At 33.1% G+C, this 22169-nt stretch overlaps 1 protein-coding gene across 13 annotated transcripts in view; it reads left to right on the top strand.

The window, feature by feature from the left end:
• Positions 1-22169, top strand: part of LOC145259180 (solute carrier family 4 member 11-like) — a 533927-nt gene that overhangs the window by 261175 nt on the left and 250583 nt on the right. The window lies entirely within an intron of this gene.

The raw sequence follows: 22169 nt of genomic DNA, 5'->3' as shown, positions 1-22169 counted from the left end.
TTTAGCAGTCAGTTGGGGATATAAAGTCAGTCTCGGAAATGGCTGAAACAGTTTACGATTAAAACATTACTTTATTTAATGTATATTTTCAACAGTGGGATGGCGGATATGAAGTCAGTCCCGGGATTGAATGAGATGTGCAAATATGTACTATCAGAAAGCGTCGCCCAGTATTGAATGAGATAGGTGGAAAGCATATAGTAGCAAAATACCCAGCGTCACCCGGGATCGAATGAGATAGGTGAACGATATATATTAGCAGAATATGCAGCATCACCCGGGATTGGATAAGATAGGTGAAACATATATACTATGAGAATACCCGGAAGTGATTGATTTGTTTGTAATGAAATATATCAAAGTTATTATTTAAATAAGGGGGAGCGACATAGTGGGTTAAAGTTATGAAAATTATTGTCGAAATTAGTAACATATCCAAGAATTATGAAAAATGATGAAATGTGAGTTACTTGATTGGTGTGTTTGTAATGATATAATAAGCCCAGACAATATATCAAATATATTATATAAGTAGGAGGGAGAGGCATAATGTGGGTTTTTAATTATAAAAATTGTCGAAATTAGTGACATATCCAGGATTATGAACAAAGATTAAATGTGAGGTAATCGATTGTGTGTTTATAATAAAATAATCAGCCCAGGAAATATATCAAAGTCATTATGTTAGTAAGAGAGGGCGATAAGGATGGTTTAAATTATGAAAAATAATTGTCGAAATTAGTAACATATCGCAGAATTATGAAAAATGTAATATGTTATTTAATACATTAGTGTGTTTGCAATGAAATAATCAGACCAGACATTATATCAGTTATTATTTTAATAAGTGGGGCGATAATGTGGGTTAAAATGATGAAAAATGATTGTCGACATTAGTAACATATCCAAGAATTATGAAAAATGACAATGTGAGTTAATTGATTGGTGTGTTTGAAATGAAATAATCATCCCAGATAATATATCAAAGATATTATTTTAGTAGTTTGGGGGGGGGGTGATAATGTGGGTTAAAAATATTAAAAATAATTGTTGAAATGAGTAACATATCCAAGAATTAAGAAAAGTGTGAGTTAATTGATAGTTGTGTTTTTTTATGAAATAATCAGCCCAGACAATATATCAAAGTAATTTTTTAGTAAGAGAGGGTGACGAGGATGGTTTAAATTATAAAAAATTGTTGAAATTAGTAACATATCCAAGAATTACGAATAATGACGAAATTTGATTCGTGTGTTTATAATAAAATAATCAGCCTAGACAATATATCAAAGTTATTATATAAGTAAAGGGGAAGGAGATAAGGAGGGCTTAAGTTATGAAAAATTATTGTCGAAATTAGTAACATATCCAAGAATTACGAAAAAATTATGAAATATTAGTTAATTGATTGGTGTGTTTGTAAGGAAATAATCAGCCTAGGCAATATATCAAAGTTATTTAGTAAAGAAGGAAGGACGAGAATGTGGGTTAAAATTATGAAAATGTTTGTCGAAATAAGTAACATATCCAAGAATTATGAAAAATGATTAAATGTGATTTCATGCATTAGTGTGTTTGTAATAAAATAATAAGCCAATACAATATTTCAAAGTTATTATTTTATTAAGGAGGGGCGATAATGTGGGTATAAATTATGAAAAATTATTGTCAAAATTAGTAACATACCCAAGAATTATGAAAAATGATGAAATGGAGATTAATTGATTAGTGTGTTTGTAATGAAATAATCAGCCCAGCAAATGTATCAAAGTTATTATTTTAGTAAGGTTGGGCGACAACGTTGGTTTAAATTATAAAAAAATATTGTCGAAATTAGCAACATATCCAAGAATTACGAAAAATGATATGTGAGTTGATTGATGTGTGTGTTTGTAATGAAATAATCAGCCTAGACAATATATCAAATTTATTTTAGTAAGGTGTGCGATATGGTGAGTTTAAATGATGAAAAATTATCATCAAAATTAGTACCATATCCAAGAATTATTAAAAATGATGAAATGTGAGTTAATTGATAGGTGCTTTTTTTTTTAATGAAATAATCAGCCGATACAATATATCAAATTTAATATTTTAGTAAAGGGAGGGGCGATAATGTGGGTTGAAATTATGAAAAATTATTGTCGAACATAGTAACAAATTCAATAATTATGAAAACTGATAAAATGTGAGTTAATTGACCGGTGTGTTTGTAATGAAATAATCAGCCCAGGAAATATATCAAAGTTATTATTTTAGTAAGGGGGCGATACAGTTTTAATAAAAACGTAGAATAATATGATTGTGCCTTCATCCCAAAGTGTTACAGAAATAAAAATAAGCATAAAACGAAATGGAGAAACTATATTGACAAATACATATATACTCTCCTTTGACTCCACAAATCCCCCAAGTGAGATTAAAATTGGATACCTAAAAGTAAACGTTGAAAAATACATCTCAAGCCCTCTAAGGTGCTACACTTGTCAACAATTTGGACATCACCAATCCAAATGCACCAAATCATCAATCTGGGTAAGATGTGGTGAAAACTCAAAACATAGTGACTGCAAAAAAGACTCCAAATGCTCAAACTGTAGTGAAAACCATTCAGCTGACTTCAAGGGATGCAAAACATGGCTGAAAGAAAAAGAAATAACAAAGTACACAAAAAATATAACCTTCCCGGAAGCCAGGAAAATTATGAACGCAAATACCCAGAAGTAACCAAGAATGCTAAAATAAACACAAATCAAAGTTGTCAAAGCTGTACGAAAAATCCTCCAGAAATAAAAACTGATAAAAGAGATGAAAGAAATAAAAACACTAATCCTGAACTCTGGAAATAATCAATCTACAAAAGAGAGGGTCCTGAATATGACCTAAAACTATATCCGATGGTGAGGCCCCACCTTGCAGGCCTTGGGGAGTGTGGAGCCACCCTTTAATTGCCATTGCTCCCAGGTCCACTCTGACCCAGAGTGGTAGTACCTGTTGGAGTCCCAACTATGGGTTAAATAGAATCCGACTTAAAAAACAAATATACTCCATTAAAAATCGTTCCTCAAAATAACTAGATTCGGCATTAAATAACCTGGAGAAGGTTGATATACTGTAAAACAAAAACAACCAACCAACCAACAAAAGAGAGTACAACAACAAAAAAAAGAACCAACAAACCAAAAAGCTCAAATTAAATCAAAAAAGAAAAAGCTCACCAAATGAAAACAATTCTTATAAACAAACCAAATGAAAGAACATCATCATCACCCAATAAAATGAAAACTAAAGAAAAAAACAATTAACAAACCAAGATCTAGATCCCAATCAACCTCAAGAGGAGGGAAAAAAATAGGAACACTGGAGGAGATGGAAGTAGAAGACAAAACACCCACAGACAAATAAAATGACAGAACACAATAAAAAAAACTCAAACTATCATTCAATGGAACTGCCAAGAACTTAAGGCAAACATAAACGAATTGCTATCGTTAATATCTAAACTACGACCTGCTATCATCTGCCTCCAGAAAACATTTCTGAAGACACAATAACATCACTATAAAAAAACTACACCCAATATAACTTTTATATACAATACAACTTTATACACAATATAACTTTATACACAATACAACAATATAACTTTATACACAATACAACTTTATACACAATACTGGACAGAGGGCCTCCAGAGGTGTATCGGTTCTAGTTAGAAACGACATCCCTCAGAGCAAAATAACTCTAAACACCACATTACAAGTAATTGCTGTGAAAAACACTTTGCATAAAGCCATCAACATTTGCTCCATGTATATCCCACCACATGACCCCATAAATGAAGCCGAAGTCAACAAAATAATAGAACAACTTCCTAAACCATACATCCTACTAGGAGACTTCAACAGCCACAACATCATATGGGGAAGCAATAAAACAGATGCAAAAGGTAAAAACTAGAAAATATCAACAATAACAATCTGTCCCTCATGAACCAAATCTCCAATATATACCTCCACCCTGCCTCAGGTACATACTCAGCCATTGATTTTTCGCTCTGTGACCCAGTCACATTAATGGATTACAGTTGGCAAGTGTATGATGACTCACGTGGTAGTGATCACTTTCCCATTATACTTGAAAGCTCAATCCCGATTGAAGATACCCCCCCCCTCGATGGAAGCTAAACAATGCTAACTCGGAGGAATATAAAACCCAATGCAATGCAAAACTAATAGACAAAGATGAATCTGAGAACTCTATGGAACACTTCACTGATATCTTGATGTCAATAGCTGGGGAATGTGTACCTAAAGGCTCCAAATCCAAAAAAATATAAAAGACCTTGGTTTAATGAAGATTGCCAAAAAGCAGTAAGATTACATAAAGCTGCACTACGAAAATTTAAGTCATCCCACAATCTAGACCAATTCAAACAAAATCGAGCAAAAGCCCGTAGAGCAATTAAGGAGGCCAAAAGAATGTCATGGAGAGTCTACATCAGCAAACTGAACTCTAACACCAAAACAAAACAAATCTGGAATATGGTTAGAAAGATAGCTGGTAAAAATCAACCAACACCGCTAAAACACCTGTCAAAAGATAATACAAAAATAACCAGCAAAAAAGATATAGCAAATGTACTCGCAAAAACCTTCTCATAAAACTCCTCTAGCGAAAATTATAAACCACAATTCAAAAAAAGTCAAACTAGATGCTGAAAGGAACAAACTAAACTTCAACTCAGACAATGTAGAAGAAACCTTTCACCCTATCTGAATTAATCGATGCCATAAACAGTTCACACAACACTGCAACAGGGCCAGATGAGATCCACTACGAGTTCTTGAAACAACTACCTCAAAAATCCTTAATCTACCTCCAAAACATCTTCAATGACATTTGGATCAGGGGTGAACTCCCTGACATATGGAAACAAGCAACAGTGATCCCCATCCCAAAACCCGATAAAGTTAAGTCTGATCCCAAAAGCTACCGACCCATAGCATTAACAAGTTGCATATGTAAAACATTCGAAAGAATAGTGAACAAAAGACTAACTTGGTACCTTGAATTAAATGGTCTGATTTCGGAACCCACTTTGGAGGTTTGTAATAAAAGAAGCACCATTGATATCCTGGTACGCTTAGAAACCTTTATCAGAGAGGGATTCATAAAAAAGGAACATACAACGACCATTTTCTTCGATTTAGAAAAGGCCTACAATACAATGTGAAGATACGGTATCATGAAAGACCTACACAATCTTGGACTAAAGGGCAGACTACCAAAATCAATAAAAGATTTTTTGTCTGACAGGAACTTTAAGGTCCGTGTGGGATCCACCCTTTCTGACCTCAAAAACCAGGAGGAAGGGGTTCCACAAGGAAGCATACTATCAGTCACTTTATTTAATATAAAGATTAACAATATTACCAAATGCCTAAGTCCTGGAACCGACTGCTCCCTATATGTCGATGATTTCTTGATCTGTTATAGATAAAAAAATGTCCAAAAAATAGAGCGACAGTTGCAGCTGAACCTAAACAAAATAAACCGGTCGACCACAGAAAATGGGCTCAAATTTTCCGAGTCAAAAACGAAGTGCATGCACTTCTGTAATATTTAAAAAATGCACAATGATCCAACCCTCAAACTTGATGGCAAAAAAATTGATATTACTGATCAATATAAATACCTAGGATCATTTTTGACAAAAAATTGAATTTTATTCCCCATTTGAGATATTTAAAGCAGAAATGCCACAACGCACTACAATTAAGAGTTGTTGCCAACACAGACTGGGGAGCAGATCAACAAATGCTCCTAAAACTATACAGGACTCTAATTCATTCGAAACTGGATTATAGCTGTTTCATTTATGGGTCAGCAATGTCGTCCTACATAAATATCCTTGACCCCATTCACCATGAGGGACTAACACTAATCTTGGGAGCATATAGAACATCCCCCAAAGAAAGTCTATATGCAGAAGGCCACAAAGCACCCTTAAAGCTCAGACGGGAAAAACTTGGCTTACAATATTACTTGAAACTGAAGTCTTGCCCAACAAACCCTGCTTATCAATGTACCTTTGATCCCAAATATAGAAACCTATTTAACAGAAAAGAAAAAGCCCTAAAAACCTTTGGACTTCGAATGGAAACCAGTATAGAAGAATCTCAAATTCCAATAACAAATATCCACCATTCTATAATATCCGAAAGCCCACCATGGACTATGAGACAACCAAATGTAATGCTCAACTTAAATGAAAATAAAAAATCAAAAACAAATCCTGCCATATTTCCAGAAGAATTTGAAAATATCAAGCTATGCTACTCTGACTATACATACATATACACAGATGGCTCGAAGGATAACGATAGTTGGATGTGCAGCTACCTACAACAATACAACAATTAGCAAACAACTTCTGAACAAAGCCTCTATATTTAGTGCTGAAACCAGGGCCATAGATTTAGCACTGGATATCATTGCTGAGGAAAACTCAGAAAAATTCATTATATTCTCTGACTCTATCTGTTTTAACAGCTATAAAAAATAGAAAACAGGAGAACCCCGTAATTATCAAACTCCTAAACAAAATAAATCTCATTACCGACCAAAAGAAAATAATATTCAGTTGGATCCCTAGCCACATGGGAATCGGGCAATGAAAGAGCCGATGCTATGGCTAAGGAGGCAATGAAGTTGAACTTTGATGGGCACAGGATCCCATACACGGATATTGGACCCCTGATCAACAGCCATATACTTGGGAAATGGCAAAGTCAATGGAATAAAAATACAAATAACAAATTATGCAATATAAAACCCACACTTGGAGAGTGGAGGCGGAATCATAAAAAAACAGAAAACAAAATGTAATTTTAACAAGACTTAGAATAGGTCACACACACCTAAGACATTCTTACCTCCTAAAAGGAGAAATTCAACCCCAATGCATTCCCTGTCAAGCATCACTTACTGTGAAATATCTAACTGAATGCATAGATCTTTCACAAATTAGGAAAAAACACTACAAAGAAATAGATCTTCAAAAAGAACAACACCGGAAAAATCTTATCTTACATTAAAGAAATAGGACTCTTCCAAAAATATAACCCCCAAAAACCTTATATTCTGCAAAAACAAAAACAACCTGCCTTTTCCAACTTTTCCATTCTCCTATTTTTGCTTTCTCTATCTCCCCCCCCCCCACCTTCTGACTGGTTTTCCAACTCCAAATGTACCGATCAATGATACTGTAACCATTTTCCCTCTCCCATTGCAAAACCCAACCATATTCTGCAAGACAGAACAAAAATGATAAAATCCACTATAAAACAACCAAACCAAAAGCTACAAACTAACGATTGAAAATACAAAGAGCTTGAAGATAAAAATTTCATAAAATAACTGGATACAACATCGAGTCCTATTCCTAAAATAACTGGATTCAGCATTAAATAACCCAGGAAGGATTGATATGCCGTAAAACAAAAACAACCAACCAACTAACCATCCAAACCACTGGTATGGTGATGACACTACACTCTATAACAGGCATGACAGGAAAACAAATGAACACATATCTAAAGGAATGGCAAAAACACTATAGGATGACCTCCAATCTGTAGTGGAATGGGGACATAAATGGATGGTCACATTCAATGCTGCCAAGACTAAACTGGTTTCCTTCAATAATTACAAGAAACCTTCTCTGCCACCAATAGCAATGGCCAGTGACTCCCTGTCTGAGAGTACATCTTTCAAACTGCTTGGCCTAATGTTCACAGGAAACATGAGTTGGAACAATTATATTGAAAACATTGCCAGGGCCGCTGCGAAAAAGGTAGGCTCTCTACCGTGCTAGAAAACTACTGACACCTGAAAGTATCCTGTACCTCTATAAGGCCATTATTCGCTCACGTATGGAGTATTGTCACATTTGGGCTGGTGCATCTGCTACTAGTCTCTCGCTCCTAGACAAGGTTAAAAAAAAAGTCGCCAATCTGATAGGCCCTGAACTGGCATCTAAGCTTCAGCCTCTGTCCCATCGACGAAACATTGCATCTCTCTGCCTGTTCTACAAGTATTTTAATGGTGAATGCTCTGACTAACTGCAGACACTTGTGCCCCCACGACGTAGACACCCTCGACAAACCCGACAGGCAGCTAAATCCCACCCTCACACTGTAGAGATCCCTAGATGTAAAAGATCTTTCTACTCCAGTAGTTTCTTCCCCAGAACCGCTAGACTCTGGAATTCCATTCCAGGTTCCTGCTTCCCTAACTGTACTGACATGCAGAAGTTCAAGTGTAACGTGAACCGACATCTTGCTGCCCAAATCCCAACATAGTGCCCCAGTAGTTGCTGCCCCTAATAGTAGCCCCCTACACCAAAATGGCAGTGCGCCTTGTTTGGGGTGAAAATGTAATTTAAAAAAAAACATTTTTTTTTAAATCATTTTCAAATGATAACCAGAGAAATCCAAATCAGCAAGGAGAATAACTCGGTTTTATTTATGTATAAAAATAATTGTTTCCCTGACAACAAAAATGTTATTTCTTTATCTGTATAAGTTTTGAACCTTTGCAAACAAATAATAATCAGAAACTAAAATGATTTCCCTGCACCCTGGACAACATTGGGTAGGTGCAACTATTGTATGTGTGAAACTATCTTCTTCTAAATTATTACACTTTATTGAAGTAGAAAGCAACCATGAAATTTCCTGTCCCATTATCTGCTAGTGCTATCAGATCAGGCTGTCTGAAGATATCAGTTTCCTGACTTAAATGCATGAAACATTGATGTTATTTCATTTCGCTTTGCAAAACTCAATCATGTTCTGCAAAGCGAAAAAATAATTTTTCTCTACAAAACTACCAGACTAAACACCATGAATAAATACTAAAAGATATAAACATTACTGGATTCGCATTAAATAATTCGAAAAGGGTTGGTAAGCAGTAAAACAAGACCAAATCTAACCAGTTAGTATATTGTCAAATTCATATTTAATGCTTTTTTTCTGTTACATATACTTTCCACAGCCCCACTAGCATATTGTTAAATTCATAGTTAATAATTTTTTTTTTAATATACTTTTAAGTGCAATTTTCTAATTATTTTATTTCATCTGATGGACTATGGTCAGATAAAAGCTTTCACTATTTGAAAACCTGAGTAATAGCTAAAAAGTTTAAAGTCAGAAATAATTTTATTCAACAGTCTAAATGCTTCAAACTACTTTCAATTTTGTGAAATGTCATGAAGTAATTTATTTTTAATGATTAAAATGGCTTCTTTGTTTACAAAGAAACCAAAATGCATTCTGGTTAATTTAATTTCATAATTAAATTATTTAAAAAAATTTTCATTAATTTTATTTCATGCTATTATTGCTGTTTTCTGGATTGAAATCTAACATTAATTATTGGCTAATTTTTTGACTTTGAAGTATTTTTTTAGCTCCTTACATCAAATGTCTTCATGCTTTGTCTGGAGCTATTTCCATTAGCAGTTGTCGGACTAAGTAATTTTAACAATAAATTGTAGCAAATTGCGAATAACACTGTACATCAATAACCAATAAAAATCTGCTAGTCAAAAGCAAAATTTGATTTATCAGCTTAAATGCTATTTGGGTCTGGTTTTTAAAATCGGACAAGATAACTTTATGTTAAACTGTTTAATTCATTCAGTTCAGAGAATTTTCACTATTTTTAATGATACTTTCTAAATGTTATCTTTTTATTTCAGCTGATGAAGGACTAAAGTTTGATAATTAATTTTTTTATTTATTCGATTAATTTTTACCATTGATTTTTTTTTTTTTTCTCAATTCTGCCTTCTGCAAAATTTGTAATTCTGATATTATCTCTCCTGAAAGGCATTTAAATCCAAGCTAAAAATGATCACAATTCGCTTTCTTTCCTTGTGGCAAGAAAAATGGTTGCCCTATTTTTAACTAGATGGACATTTTAGCTGCTATGTGCAATGCAAGAATTGTACAATCGGATTCACGTTACTGAAGTTTTAAAATAAAATTTGATTAAAATTTGGATTCTTTTACCTAGTCATGGCTGACGAAACAAGAGTATACTACCCAGTGGATTAAATAAATTTTATTTATTTCCTTTTTTTTATCCCTTTTTTTTTAGTTTTGTTTTTCTTTTTTCTCTTTTTCTTTCTTTCTCTTTGTCTTTCACTTTCTGCTTTTCTCTTTCTTTCCATTTTTCTCCATCTTTCTCCATTCCCTCTATTTCGTTTTTTTTTCTTTTCTTCATAACACAAGTTTTAAATGTTTGTCTTTTATTTTTTATTTATTTTTTTGCCAACTTCACAAGTTAGCCGTTATTTTATATTAATATTAGTGTGAAATGTCAAACCACTGCTAGAAAATCAGACAAACTCTATCTGAAATGAATTCTGAAAGAAATCCTTCACTTAAAAAGAAGTCAACAGTAGGTGTGTTTTTCTTTAGGTCATTAGAAATAATAATCTAATTTATAAAACTCACTGCATGTCCGTCTTCATATTTTCAAACTCTATTGCTTCTGAAACTAAGTCGCAGAGCGGCGCTAGGACCCTCAAATGATTGAATTTTTTATGCACTGTTCTTTTACAGGTCTTTAGGCGATTAAAATAGTTGTTAAGGAGTCAAAAAGAGGGCGAAATCGAAAAAAATCGTTATACATTTTGTACATTCCTCTTAGTTTATTTTTAATCAGTTCATATGCGTGTCACGTTGATACAGTGGTAATGTCACTAGCTTTTAATGCTACAGTTTTGCTTTCGGTTTCAATTCTAGCTGATGGCACCCAAATACTTTGTTTTATTTTTGCAATCAGAAATAATACACAAAATCTGGACAAAAAAAAATAGCATATTTAAGTGTATTTTACGACTTGGCAAAACCGTCCCCCCTTCCCACTCCCGCTAGTAATTTATGTCTCAAAAATTAAATTACTGGTGCGTTTCTATGATTTTATATAAATATTTTAATTATATATTTAGATAAATAGCGAGTGTAAACATTGGAGCATTTTTCATCATTTTTAGTATCTTGGATACTAAAAATATACCGAGATGTTGTTATTTCGTTAAAATATACCGAGATGTTATTTCGTTAAAATATACCGAGATGTTGTTATTTCGTTAAAATGTACCCAGATGTTGTTATTTCGTTAAAATGTACCGAGATGTTGTTATTTCGTTAAAATGTACCGAGATGTTGTTATTTCGTTAAAATATACCGAGATGTTGTTATTTCGTTAAAATATACCGAGATGTTGTTATTTCGTTAAAATATACCGAGATGTTGTTATTTCGTTAAAATATACCGAGATGTTGTTATTTCGTTAAAATATACCGAGATGTTGTTATTTCGTTAAAATATACCGAGATGTTGTTATTTCGTTAAAATATACCGAGTTGTTATTTCGTTAAAATATACCGAGGTGTTGTTATTTCGTTAAAATATACCGAGGTGTTGTTATTTCGTTAAAATATACCGAGGTGTTGTTATTTCGTTAAAATATACCGAGGTGTTGTTATTTCGTTAAAATATACCGAGGTGTTGTTATTTCGTTAAAATATACCGAGGTGTTGTTATTTCGTTAAAATATACCGAGGTGTTGTTATTTCGTTAAAATATACCGAGATGTTGTTATTTCGTTAAAATGTATACTTTGGAAATGAAAATGAAAATTGATATTGTACTAATGCAACTTTATCTCAATATTTCTTTGTAATAGAACAGATATGGAAACTTAATTGCACACTTTTCCCAGTGTAATATTTTATACTAAAACGTGAGGTCACATAGTTTTCATCAACGTGTAGATTGTATATGTTCTCACTCGTAACCGATCAAAAATACAAATAAAATACATGCACAAGGATTTGCTGATCTATTTTTTTTATTCATTGTTTTTTCTCATCGTCTTTGCTGTGTGGCCATGATTCTTTGATGGTTGTTGACCACCTCATCTGTTTGAACAAACAAAACTACTCGTACATGAAACACAGTCGAGACTTGCTGAGTTTTTAAAGATTTAATGTAGAGTCTGTTAAAATTAATTCCTTAATTTTCTAACATGGGAACTGAGAGATGCAGACAGGCAGAGGCATTGGTAACACTTTTCTCACATCATTACATTCTTGGACCCACTTGTTGTGTAGCATAAGCAATGCCAGACAACCTTGCTATACTAGGATAAATTGGTTGTTTGAAATTAAATTTTAATTGAAAGAAATATTTCGAAAAATATAAACAAAATGGGTTTTAGAATGATTAAACTAATTCAAAAATAGGTCTGACCTCTAGCAGCTGATGTAGTTTGATGTAGAAGTCACTTCAGATGACGCGGCTCTTAGAATGAGACGTGGAGATTGAGTTAGAGAAGTTGGATTTTTGGAGCTGACAAGAGAAGTTAGGTTCCTCTGAACGACCAAGAAGCAGGTCAAATTCAGTAGACTAGAAATGTGAATAAAAACGGTGCTTGCAATTTTGAGAAGAAAGGGATTACCGGAATAAAAAAGTGTAAATATTATTAGATGATTTCTACGTTGGTCTTTTTCTTTGGAAAAGTTGATTTTTATGGTCCAAACAGGTGAACCAAGAACCAGCTGAATAGAACCAATCAGACGAAAAGGTATTGTCCCTTTCAATGTTTTGCAATATGTAAATAGCTTGTGAACAGTCCCCTAAATGTTATACATACATTGACATAACCACTAGATGGTCAATATACAAATATATATAGTTATGTATACACACTCAAACCCAAATATGTTTACCGACGTTTCAAACCCTTGTATATAATGGTACTGCTTCTTGAGAGACTGACCAGAAACTCTGTTCTCTCAATCAAACATGATGCCGTCTCTATCATCATATAGTTCGACACCTGCATTTCTAGCACATTTTGTTCAGGGAGTTGACCTTTTAGCCTCCACTTCAATTACATCACCTGCTTGTGAGTACATTTCCGGTTTCTGCCAGGATATCTTAACATGCACTAATGTGACCGTCACCAAAATTCACACTAGCTAAGTTAATTGCTACTTATGTGAGGTCTAGTTATATATTACCAGTGGTCATGGGCCATTCTTGTTTGGTGTGTTGTCTGTGTGTGCAGTGGCAGTGGGGCAATGACTTTCCCCAAAATGGCAAAGTTGGTATGTAAGTATGTAATGGCAAAGTAATTTTTTTATATGAAAAAATCATTTCTTTCTTTATTTTTTTTCTTAACGTTTTTTTTTTTTTTTCCTTAGCCTTTTGATGGCATTCACCCTAATCATAAGACTTTGTAATTTTGTCCTCATTTTGTTGATGTCGTTGATGGTTGTCTCTAAAAGAGAAAAATCAATCTTGTTTACAAATGTATCAAAGTCAGATTCAATATTACCTGCATAGTTGGTGCAAAAATTGAATAGGAATTAATCACATCTTTTGAAAGCATTATTTCGTATGGTTGAATTTGAAAATTTTAGAAGACCGAATTATGTTGTATAAATTTTTTATTGCATGAAAAATTAAAAAAAAAAATTTTGGAAACTTTTACTGGCATCCACCCTAATCATAGAAGATTTAGTAACTTTTTTTTTTTTTTTCCTCTTATGTTGTTAATGTTAAGTCCAGGAGTGGTGGCTCCTAGAAGAGAGAAATTGTATATCCAATCTTGTTTATAATTGTATCAAAGTTAGATCTGATGTTACATGCATGGTTGGCATGAAAATTGAATAGAATTGTTGGGACGGTCGACTAACCCGTGTTAGCGGCTATCAAGATGAATCATTTCACCAGCCAAAATTTCAAGCACCCAGTAGTAATAACAGATTACGGTATTGTCTCCAAATATCAAAATGTACCAAAATGCTCTTGACGTCTACACGTGTATTAGTATTCTGTGTATAAGAGTGTATCCAGTCTATCCAAAATAATGCTGGTCCTGGATATGACATTAAATGGCATCTAGTGATGAAGCCTCATTTGTGAAGTTGTCTCCTGATTACCATTGCTCTCTGGTCCATTTTGGCCTGTAGTGGTAATACGTTTTTCTTTCCTTTTGCAAAACTCAATCATGTTCTGCAAAGTGAAAAATAAAAATTTACTTTCTACAAATCAATCAAACCAAGCACTATGAGTAAATATTTGGACATATAAACAATTTGAAGCATAAAAACTTTTTCCAAAATTACTAGATTCAGCATTAAATAGCTCAAAAATCGATGAGATACCATTAACCAACCAAAAATTATGGACAAAATTATGCTTCACCAGTGTTCACACTAATATTCATATGAAATAACGTATGAAACAGTGAAATTACAAAAACGTCTCAAACTGAAGTTAAAAAAGAAAAATGCATGAATCTATATACAAAGCAAAACAAAAAAAATCACATTGTAGAAATGAGTTGTTTGACTTATCTGCTTTTTCGATTTACCAGAAATGAATTTGGCCCATTTTTTTTTTTTTTTTTGATTTGCTAACTTTTATGTGACAGAACGAATATATATATATATATATATATATATATATATATATATAATTGAAAATCTGTCGGCCAATAGAAGCATCTTGAAAGCGAATAAACAATTTGTTTTAAAACGTGCTTTTAGATGCAAATAAAAATAATTTTATTTTCTAAATTCTTTTTATTTGCAATTGAAAACATGTTTTAAAACAGTTTGTCTATTATATATATACTAGCAGTTCCGCCCGGCTTTGCTCGGGCCCTATATACTGTCCATAAGGTTATGTGCATATGTATATATTAAAAAGTGTGAATATGTAAAGTAATGTATTTCTGTATAATAGTCTTCCTTAATTACCATAGAGAAAAGACAGACAGACATTTACACTTTTATAGATGTAGAGAGATAGATAGATAGATTGAATGCAATATATAATAATGATTAAAAAAAAAAAAGACTCATGCGCCACCATTGAGAATCGAAACCAAAACGTTCAGCTCACGATTTATTTTGCCTCTGCCATAAATGACTGGGCTATGAAAACATGTTTACTGCAAGGCTAAAAATTAAAACATGAACCAATATTAACTACATTATGCATTCGTAATGGCGGCATTCGACCTTCACCTGGCAAATTTCATTTTTTTAATTTTCACACTTTTGCACGGATTTTTCCAGGCTAAAACCCAAATATAAAGTTTTGCATGGATTCAAACATCTTATATATGAAATTTTATGTCCGTAGACCAAAAACTCTAGGAGGAGTTTGGTAGGCAAAATCTGTGCAACAAAAATATATACGTATATATAAATATATATGGAAACAATTTTGTGTTTCCTGTAAACGTTTTACGCAAATATTACGCAAGTATAAATCATGTAGAATATCTGCATGAATATAATTACACCTAATAGTTAAATAAAGATGATCACCCCATAAGAAAACCGAAAAAAACTAATAGGAAATTAATTAAAATGAATGTTTAAAAGAATATGCAAATTAGCTAGATCTTTTGCAGATGGATGCAATTCCACAACCCATATATAAGAAAATTGTATTTTCTTTTTAAATAAGTAGAAAAGGGGGTTTTTAATATGAATATCAATACACCCAAAAGAAAAACGAATTTATAGGAATATAGATATATATAAACACACATATAATCGGTCAACCTAAGCACAAAATGTAATATTTTGACTTCCTATTGTTAAATACTCTCCAGCTGTTTACTGTTTATACCTGCTGACTTGGTATTTATAGTTACAGACACATAACATACGCACAGACTCGACTAGTAACGCCAACATGGACTTAAATGATAACGCCAACATGGACTTAAATGATAACGTCAACATGGGCTACAAAGATCGCTCGTAGGCAAGTATGTTCTTGTGCCTTAAGGTGTGTTCAGTTCTCAGGCACTTCTGCAAATACCCATCATAATAATCTGTTTTTGACAGATGTAGTCCATTGCTCTGGTATTCCTTTCAGTTCTATCCTAAGTGTAGTGCAGATTTTGATCAGAAATAATTTCTTGGTGATTTCTACTAGCTTTAGTAAGTCAACGATTTGACCATTTTCTACAAATACATTTTTTAATCCTGTTTAACAAATGACTCTGTTAATAGAACTTATGAAGTTAGACGATTTAAAAGGAGACAGTATATCCACACACGCATATTTACATGTCTTGTTTTCCACTCTGTTATGGTTTATGGTATGTAAACTGTAAATTGTAATTCTTTGTTTAAATAGCATTTGTACTTGTCAGATATAGTCTTATAAGCTTTTCTCTTAGATTATATTTATTTCAATTTAGCCTATAATCTTGATTTAATGTATAATTTTTATTTTATTTCCTCACGTTGGTATTGAATTTTATATTTTATATCTAATCTCATGTTGATGACTCTTTTGTATCATCTCAGGAACGATTGTACACTGATTAGTTATTGATGTTGAATTCTTGGAGCCAAAATAAATGATTTTCTCATAAATCATTACCTTTTTGTGTGTGTAATAAAAAGATAAAGAGTGAAGTTACATAGGAACTTTATTACATTATCAAATCAATATAGGTTACCGAAAAAGGAATAAGAGAGAAACCTCTTTAAGCCATGGCATTTTGAAGCTCAATGCTTTTCATCAGAAGAGAAAAGTCTGCATTATACAAATGTAAAAGTAAAGACAACATTGATTTTGGAAACCTTCAGATTAGAATTGAAAATAATTTTTTAGGGGAGGGGTAATATGATAGGATAAAAGAGAAGAAACAGAAAAAAATAAACAAAAACAATATATTAGCTAGCCCTTGACCAAAGGAATGTTCATTAGATATTTTAAGATTTTGTTTTAACCCTGCTATAAAGGCTAACCACCCTCCTCACTAGTAAAGCCCGAGACAAGCTCGGTGGAGGAATTGGTCTAATAACTGATGACTCAACCATGCATGTGTAAGTAGTACTTGGTTACATGATTACAAGATGTGGATCTACAGTGAAACTGCAGTATAGTGTTAATCACATGTTAATTATTATTGAAAATTGAACAAAAAGCCGTTATAAACCACAAATAAAATACAAAAAATTTTAGGATTTTTTTCTTGAACTGTGATCTTAATTAACTTTAGTTTTTATTTTTATTTATTTTTTTTTAATGTGAGATCATATAATTATTTCCACATCAGGCAACGTCGCAGCTCACATGAGCTATGAAAGCTGGAGACTCGATTTCCACTCTTCTTTTGGCCTATCAGTAGAACATATCCGAACTCAGGATTTGAAACTGGAGTGACTTGTATGTGAAGCAAGTACTTTGCTTCCATGCCACATACAAGAAAGTCTATTAACTAATACAGCTCAAGCAAGAACCACGGCGAAGTCCGACTAGTGTAATTTACTTCTCAATAAAGAGTGTATGATCTAACCACTAAAAGCCCAGGTCGATGTCTCCCAAATAGAATTTTACACTCGCGATATCATTCAACAAGTCTATTTATAATGCGTGTGTATTTGGTTACTCTTTCTTACTCTTTCTACTTTTATTCAAAACCATAGAATGACATTTTTATTGATAAGATTCCAGTTAATTATCTCACACCCGCGCGCTCTTTCTCTCTTATGAATTCGATCACTGATATTTTCTGCTAGTGTTGTTTTCATACAGCAAAATGTAATCCATTGCAAATCCAGTTTTTTTTTTCTTTTCATTCTGCTAATCGTGATGACATTTCCTGATTTGCTGCACTATTTTTTATGTGGGAATATTTTAATGTCATTTTATATTGGATACTTCTTGCATTAAGTGAATATGCATCAACTGATCCTCAGTTGATGCATATCTGACGTTTCTGAATTTTTGAGATCAGGATGTGTTATTCATATTATTTGGATTCATTTACTACTGTTCTCATCTTGAGTGTGATTTTCACAACGTTTTGGTCGATGTAATCCCCGACCTTCTTCAGGTGTATCTTGTCGAACTCAGGAGTGTTTCTGTTGAACTCTGGAATTTGGATGGGATTTCGAGCAGAACCCTTTATTTACTTCACGGGGGTAGCATGCTCTTGTTCAGTCAGCCATGACTAGATAGAGGTCCTAAGTAATTTGCAATTGGAAACACTCCTGAGTGCGACAAGATACACCTGAAGAAACAACAGAAATGCTCCCGAGTTTGACAAGATACACCTGAAGGTCAGAGGTTACATCGACCGAAACGTTGTGAAAATCACACTTAAGATGAGCACCAGTTGTCCGATGAATCCAAATAATACGAGAATAGTATCTGTTTTGTTGTCTCTACTGATGAAGATTACTGATGATTGCATACTCAAATGTGTTCAGTGTATTTGCTCCCACTATTCATACTATCATATCTTTATCAACTATGTACACGATTCCACACATGATGGAAGTTAACGTGCAACCGGGCATAAACAAACTCTTCATTCACTTGTTTAACCCTGCATAGACCCGTACTTTGAAGACCAATTGGGCTGACAAGCCACAAGAATAATAAATATTTCCTATACAGGTGTTTTATTGAAAGGTGACTTGAATGTACAATTTGGTGGTAAACAGTTAAACTAATTAGCCGATCATTATAAGGGGCCCAAATGTAAGTTTGTAAATGCAAAGAAAGGTTGAAATCGTTTGTAAAAATTCACATGACTCGTTTTTGTGAAATTCAACAACGGGTATCAGTAAATATATTTTTTTCAAATTTCAGGTTCTTTGTAATCTGAGCACACCCGCATTGGAATATTTCAGATTTGCATAGAATTTGATCCATTGTCATTTGACATCAATGAATTTCAGTTAACAAGAGTTTTGTTCACATTACATTGTTTCGGCTTCAAACCAATGGTATCATGCTGATATGTTCTCTTCTGTATGACTATTAATATATACTAGCAGGCTGCCCGGCATTGCCCAGTCGTAAAATATGCATAATATTATATTTTAATTAATGCATAATTCTTATGTTTATAATAAATAAGTATTAAATAGAACGTTAAATTCCTAAGAAAAATTAAAAAAAATAAAAACAATGAAGTAACAAAAAAAAAAAAAACAAAACAAAGAAACTAAGACATGTGCATGCAAATATTGTTTTTTCTAAACAGTTAATTTCTTTTAAGAATACTCAAGCTGAGATCGTAAATAAAACCTAAAGAAAGTGAGTGAGTCAAGTATGACACGATCTTTTAGAAAGTGTTTTCAAACCTATTTATTCTTAATATAAGTAATCTGTCGTGTGAACGATTCATGAAACAGTTGACAGATAAAAATTTGAACCTCACATACCAATTTTTCAATTTTGACCCCTTAGCAACCCCCTTTTTTTTCTGGATGAAAACCAATTAGTTTTCCATGTGTCTGACTACCTTATATACAAAATTTTAAGTCTGGATAAAAAATTTGAGTATATAGGTTTAGAAGTGTCCTCGCGCGCACACGCACGCACACTCACATTCTCACTTATATATGTATGTATGTATGTGTGTGTATATATATATATATATATATATAAAGAGAGAGAGAGTAAGGTTGCGTGTTGTGACCGAATTAAACAGTTGATCTAAGAGCCAAACTAATCAGATGAGATTTGAACTTGGCATCTTTCATCCAATGTCCTAATCGGTGTCAGAAATACTTAAACCTTTGTTGAACTCACAATTAAAAAATTTAAATATGTAAAATAACATTGGAAACAAATGTTCCGCCATTTTTTTAGTGAAAGGGCTTTTCTAGCTTACTAAACACATAATAGTCTGGACCTTTTCATTAAGAAAATATATAAATAATTTTATAGAAGAATGAATAAATATACAAAAAAATGTCAACATTCTTTTTTTAGTCGAATCAGTGTATATATTTGATAATTTTTAATAGTTTTATTTTAGGCAATCAAACTATTTTAGATTGCTTATTCCACACTCATAAACATAATTGTGTTCAAAAGAATATATCTTTGTTTGGTGGCTATGTGTATGAAGTATGTCCACTTTTTGCTCAGTTTTATGCACTCGATAAGAGTTCTAATCACACACTAGACAATTGATTTTATTTTTTTTTTGCTTTTTTTTTTTTTTTTTTTGCTCGTGTTTCAGTGATTTTCCCACCACAAGCTTGAATATTTTCCAAAATTTTATTGCGATTTAGAGTGAATAAACGTGTAATTAAAGTGTATGCTATAAAAACGTAAATTGTTGTTGGATGTGTGTAGGTGTGGGCGTTATGTATGCGTACCACACTGTGTTGGCCCTTAATAAAAATACATATAGATATGTTTGACAGCTGATATTGAAATAGATAACACCAAGTGTTCTGGCTTCATTAACGTTTACAAACTAAAGTTTGTCACGGCCAGTGAGAATAAACTTGAGAATATTAAGTACTATAACTGTAATATTTCATTTTACAATTAGACTGATAATGAGATAGGAATTAATCCATACCCACCCTTAATACTGACCAACCTGTCTTTCTTTTTTACTTTTTCTCACTCTTATCTCTCCCCATACTTAAACTCTCTTATATTATTCATTGCTTTTCCTCTTCTCTTTAGTAAAAGTAGATAAAAGCCTTTTTATATATAAAAAGAATGAGTCTGGATTTTAGTCTTAAAATGATATTTTTGCCCTGAAAAGAGGTACTATAGAAACATGTATGCACATATGTAGCCAATAAAGTTTGTATAAATAAATGTGCTCTGTTCATTCATAATAAACACAGGAGTTTCGATGGATTTACATCTAGGAAACAAAAACTAATCATTACGGACATACATACATACACACACATACACACACGCATATGCATGCATATATATATATTCGCACATATATACATGCATATATATATATATATATATATATATATATGCATGTATAAACGTGTTCAGCTGTTGTTCAGCCATATTCTCTAGCATTTTCCATGAATACTTCCGATTATCCTCAGGAGTAGTCGTTGTTGCGCTAGAGAATATGGCTGAACAACAACCATTGGGCACCATACTATATAACATACCAACTGAAACAAAGATCGCTCAGCGAATAGAAAAAATTACCAGCAAAATTGGAAAAAAGACGAACTCAGTCGTGATAAATCAGATATGCATATATATTAAGTGAAAGAGAACTAAAAGTTATAACTTTATTATATCATTAGAACAATAAAGAAAAGCAAAGGAGAAAATTTAGAAAAGACCTCTTTAGGCCATCATACGGCATCACTGGATAAATACCTAACAATTAAATCCTTAAATAAGAGAAAAATCTAGGTTGTCCTCGACGGTCGTACATCTAAATAATATATAAATGTGGATGTATCTCAGGCGTCGATTCCTGGATCTTTATTATTCCTAATATTCGTAAATGATCTTAATAAAAATTGTCTCTATGGGTATATTTGCTGATGACACCACACTCTATAACAGGCATGAGGGGAAAAATGAATTGACACATATCCAAGGCAATGTCAGAAACATTAAAGGAAGACCTTGAATCTTTAGTGTAATGGGGACAAAAATGGATGGTCACATTCAATGCTGCCAAGACTAAGCTTGTTTCCTTCAATAATTAGAAGAAACCTACTCAATAACTATGGATAAAGATACATTACCTGAAAGCACTTCATTCAAACTCCTTGGCTTAACGTTCACAGGGAACATAAGTTGGAACAAATACATCAAGGGCATTGCCATGTCTGCTGTGAGGAAAATGGGCTCTGTCTACCATGCTAGAAAGTTACTTATGCCTGAAAGTATCCTGTACCTCTACAAGGCCACCATTCGCCCATGTATGGAGTATTGTCACATTTGGGCTGGTGCACCTGCTACTAGTCTCTCACTCTTGGACAGGGTTCAAAAGAGTCGCTAACCTAATTGGTATGGAACTATCAGCTGCGCTTCAGCCTCTGCCCCATCGACGAAATGTTGCATCCCTCTGCCAGTTTTACAAGTATTTTGATTGTAGATACTCAGACGAACTATAAGCCCTTATACTCCCTTGACATAAATACCTCCGATAAACCCGACAAGCAGCAAAATCCCACCCCTATAGAATAGATCAGCAGATGCCAGACAGCCTCTTATTCTAACAGTTTATTCCTCAGAACTTCTAAACTATGGAATTCACTTCCAGGTTCCTGCATTCTCAACTCTACACTT

Source organism: Euprymna scolopes, chromosome 34, assembly GCF_053919585.1.
Source record: "Euprymna scolopes isolate OS-2025 chromosome 34, ASM5391958v1, whole genome shotgun sequence".
Lineage (NCBI taxonomy): Eukaryota > Metazoa > Mollusca > Cephalopoda > Sepiida > Sepiolidae > Euprymna > Euprymna scolopes.
This window is presented reverse-complemented; position numbering and strand designations above follow the sequence as displayed.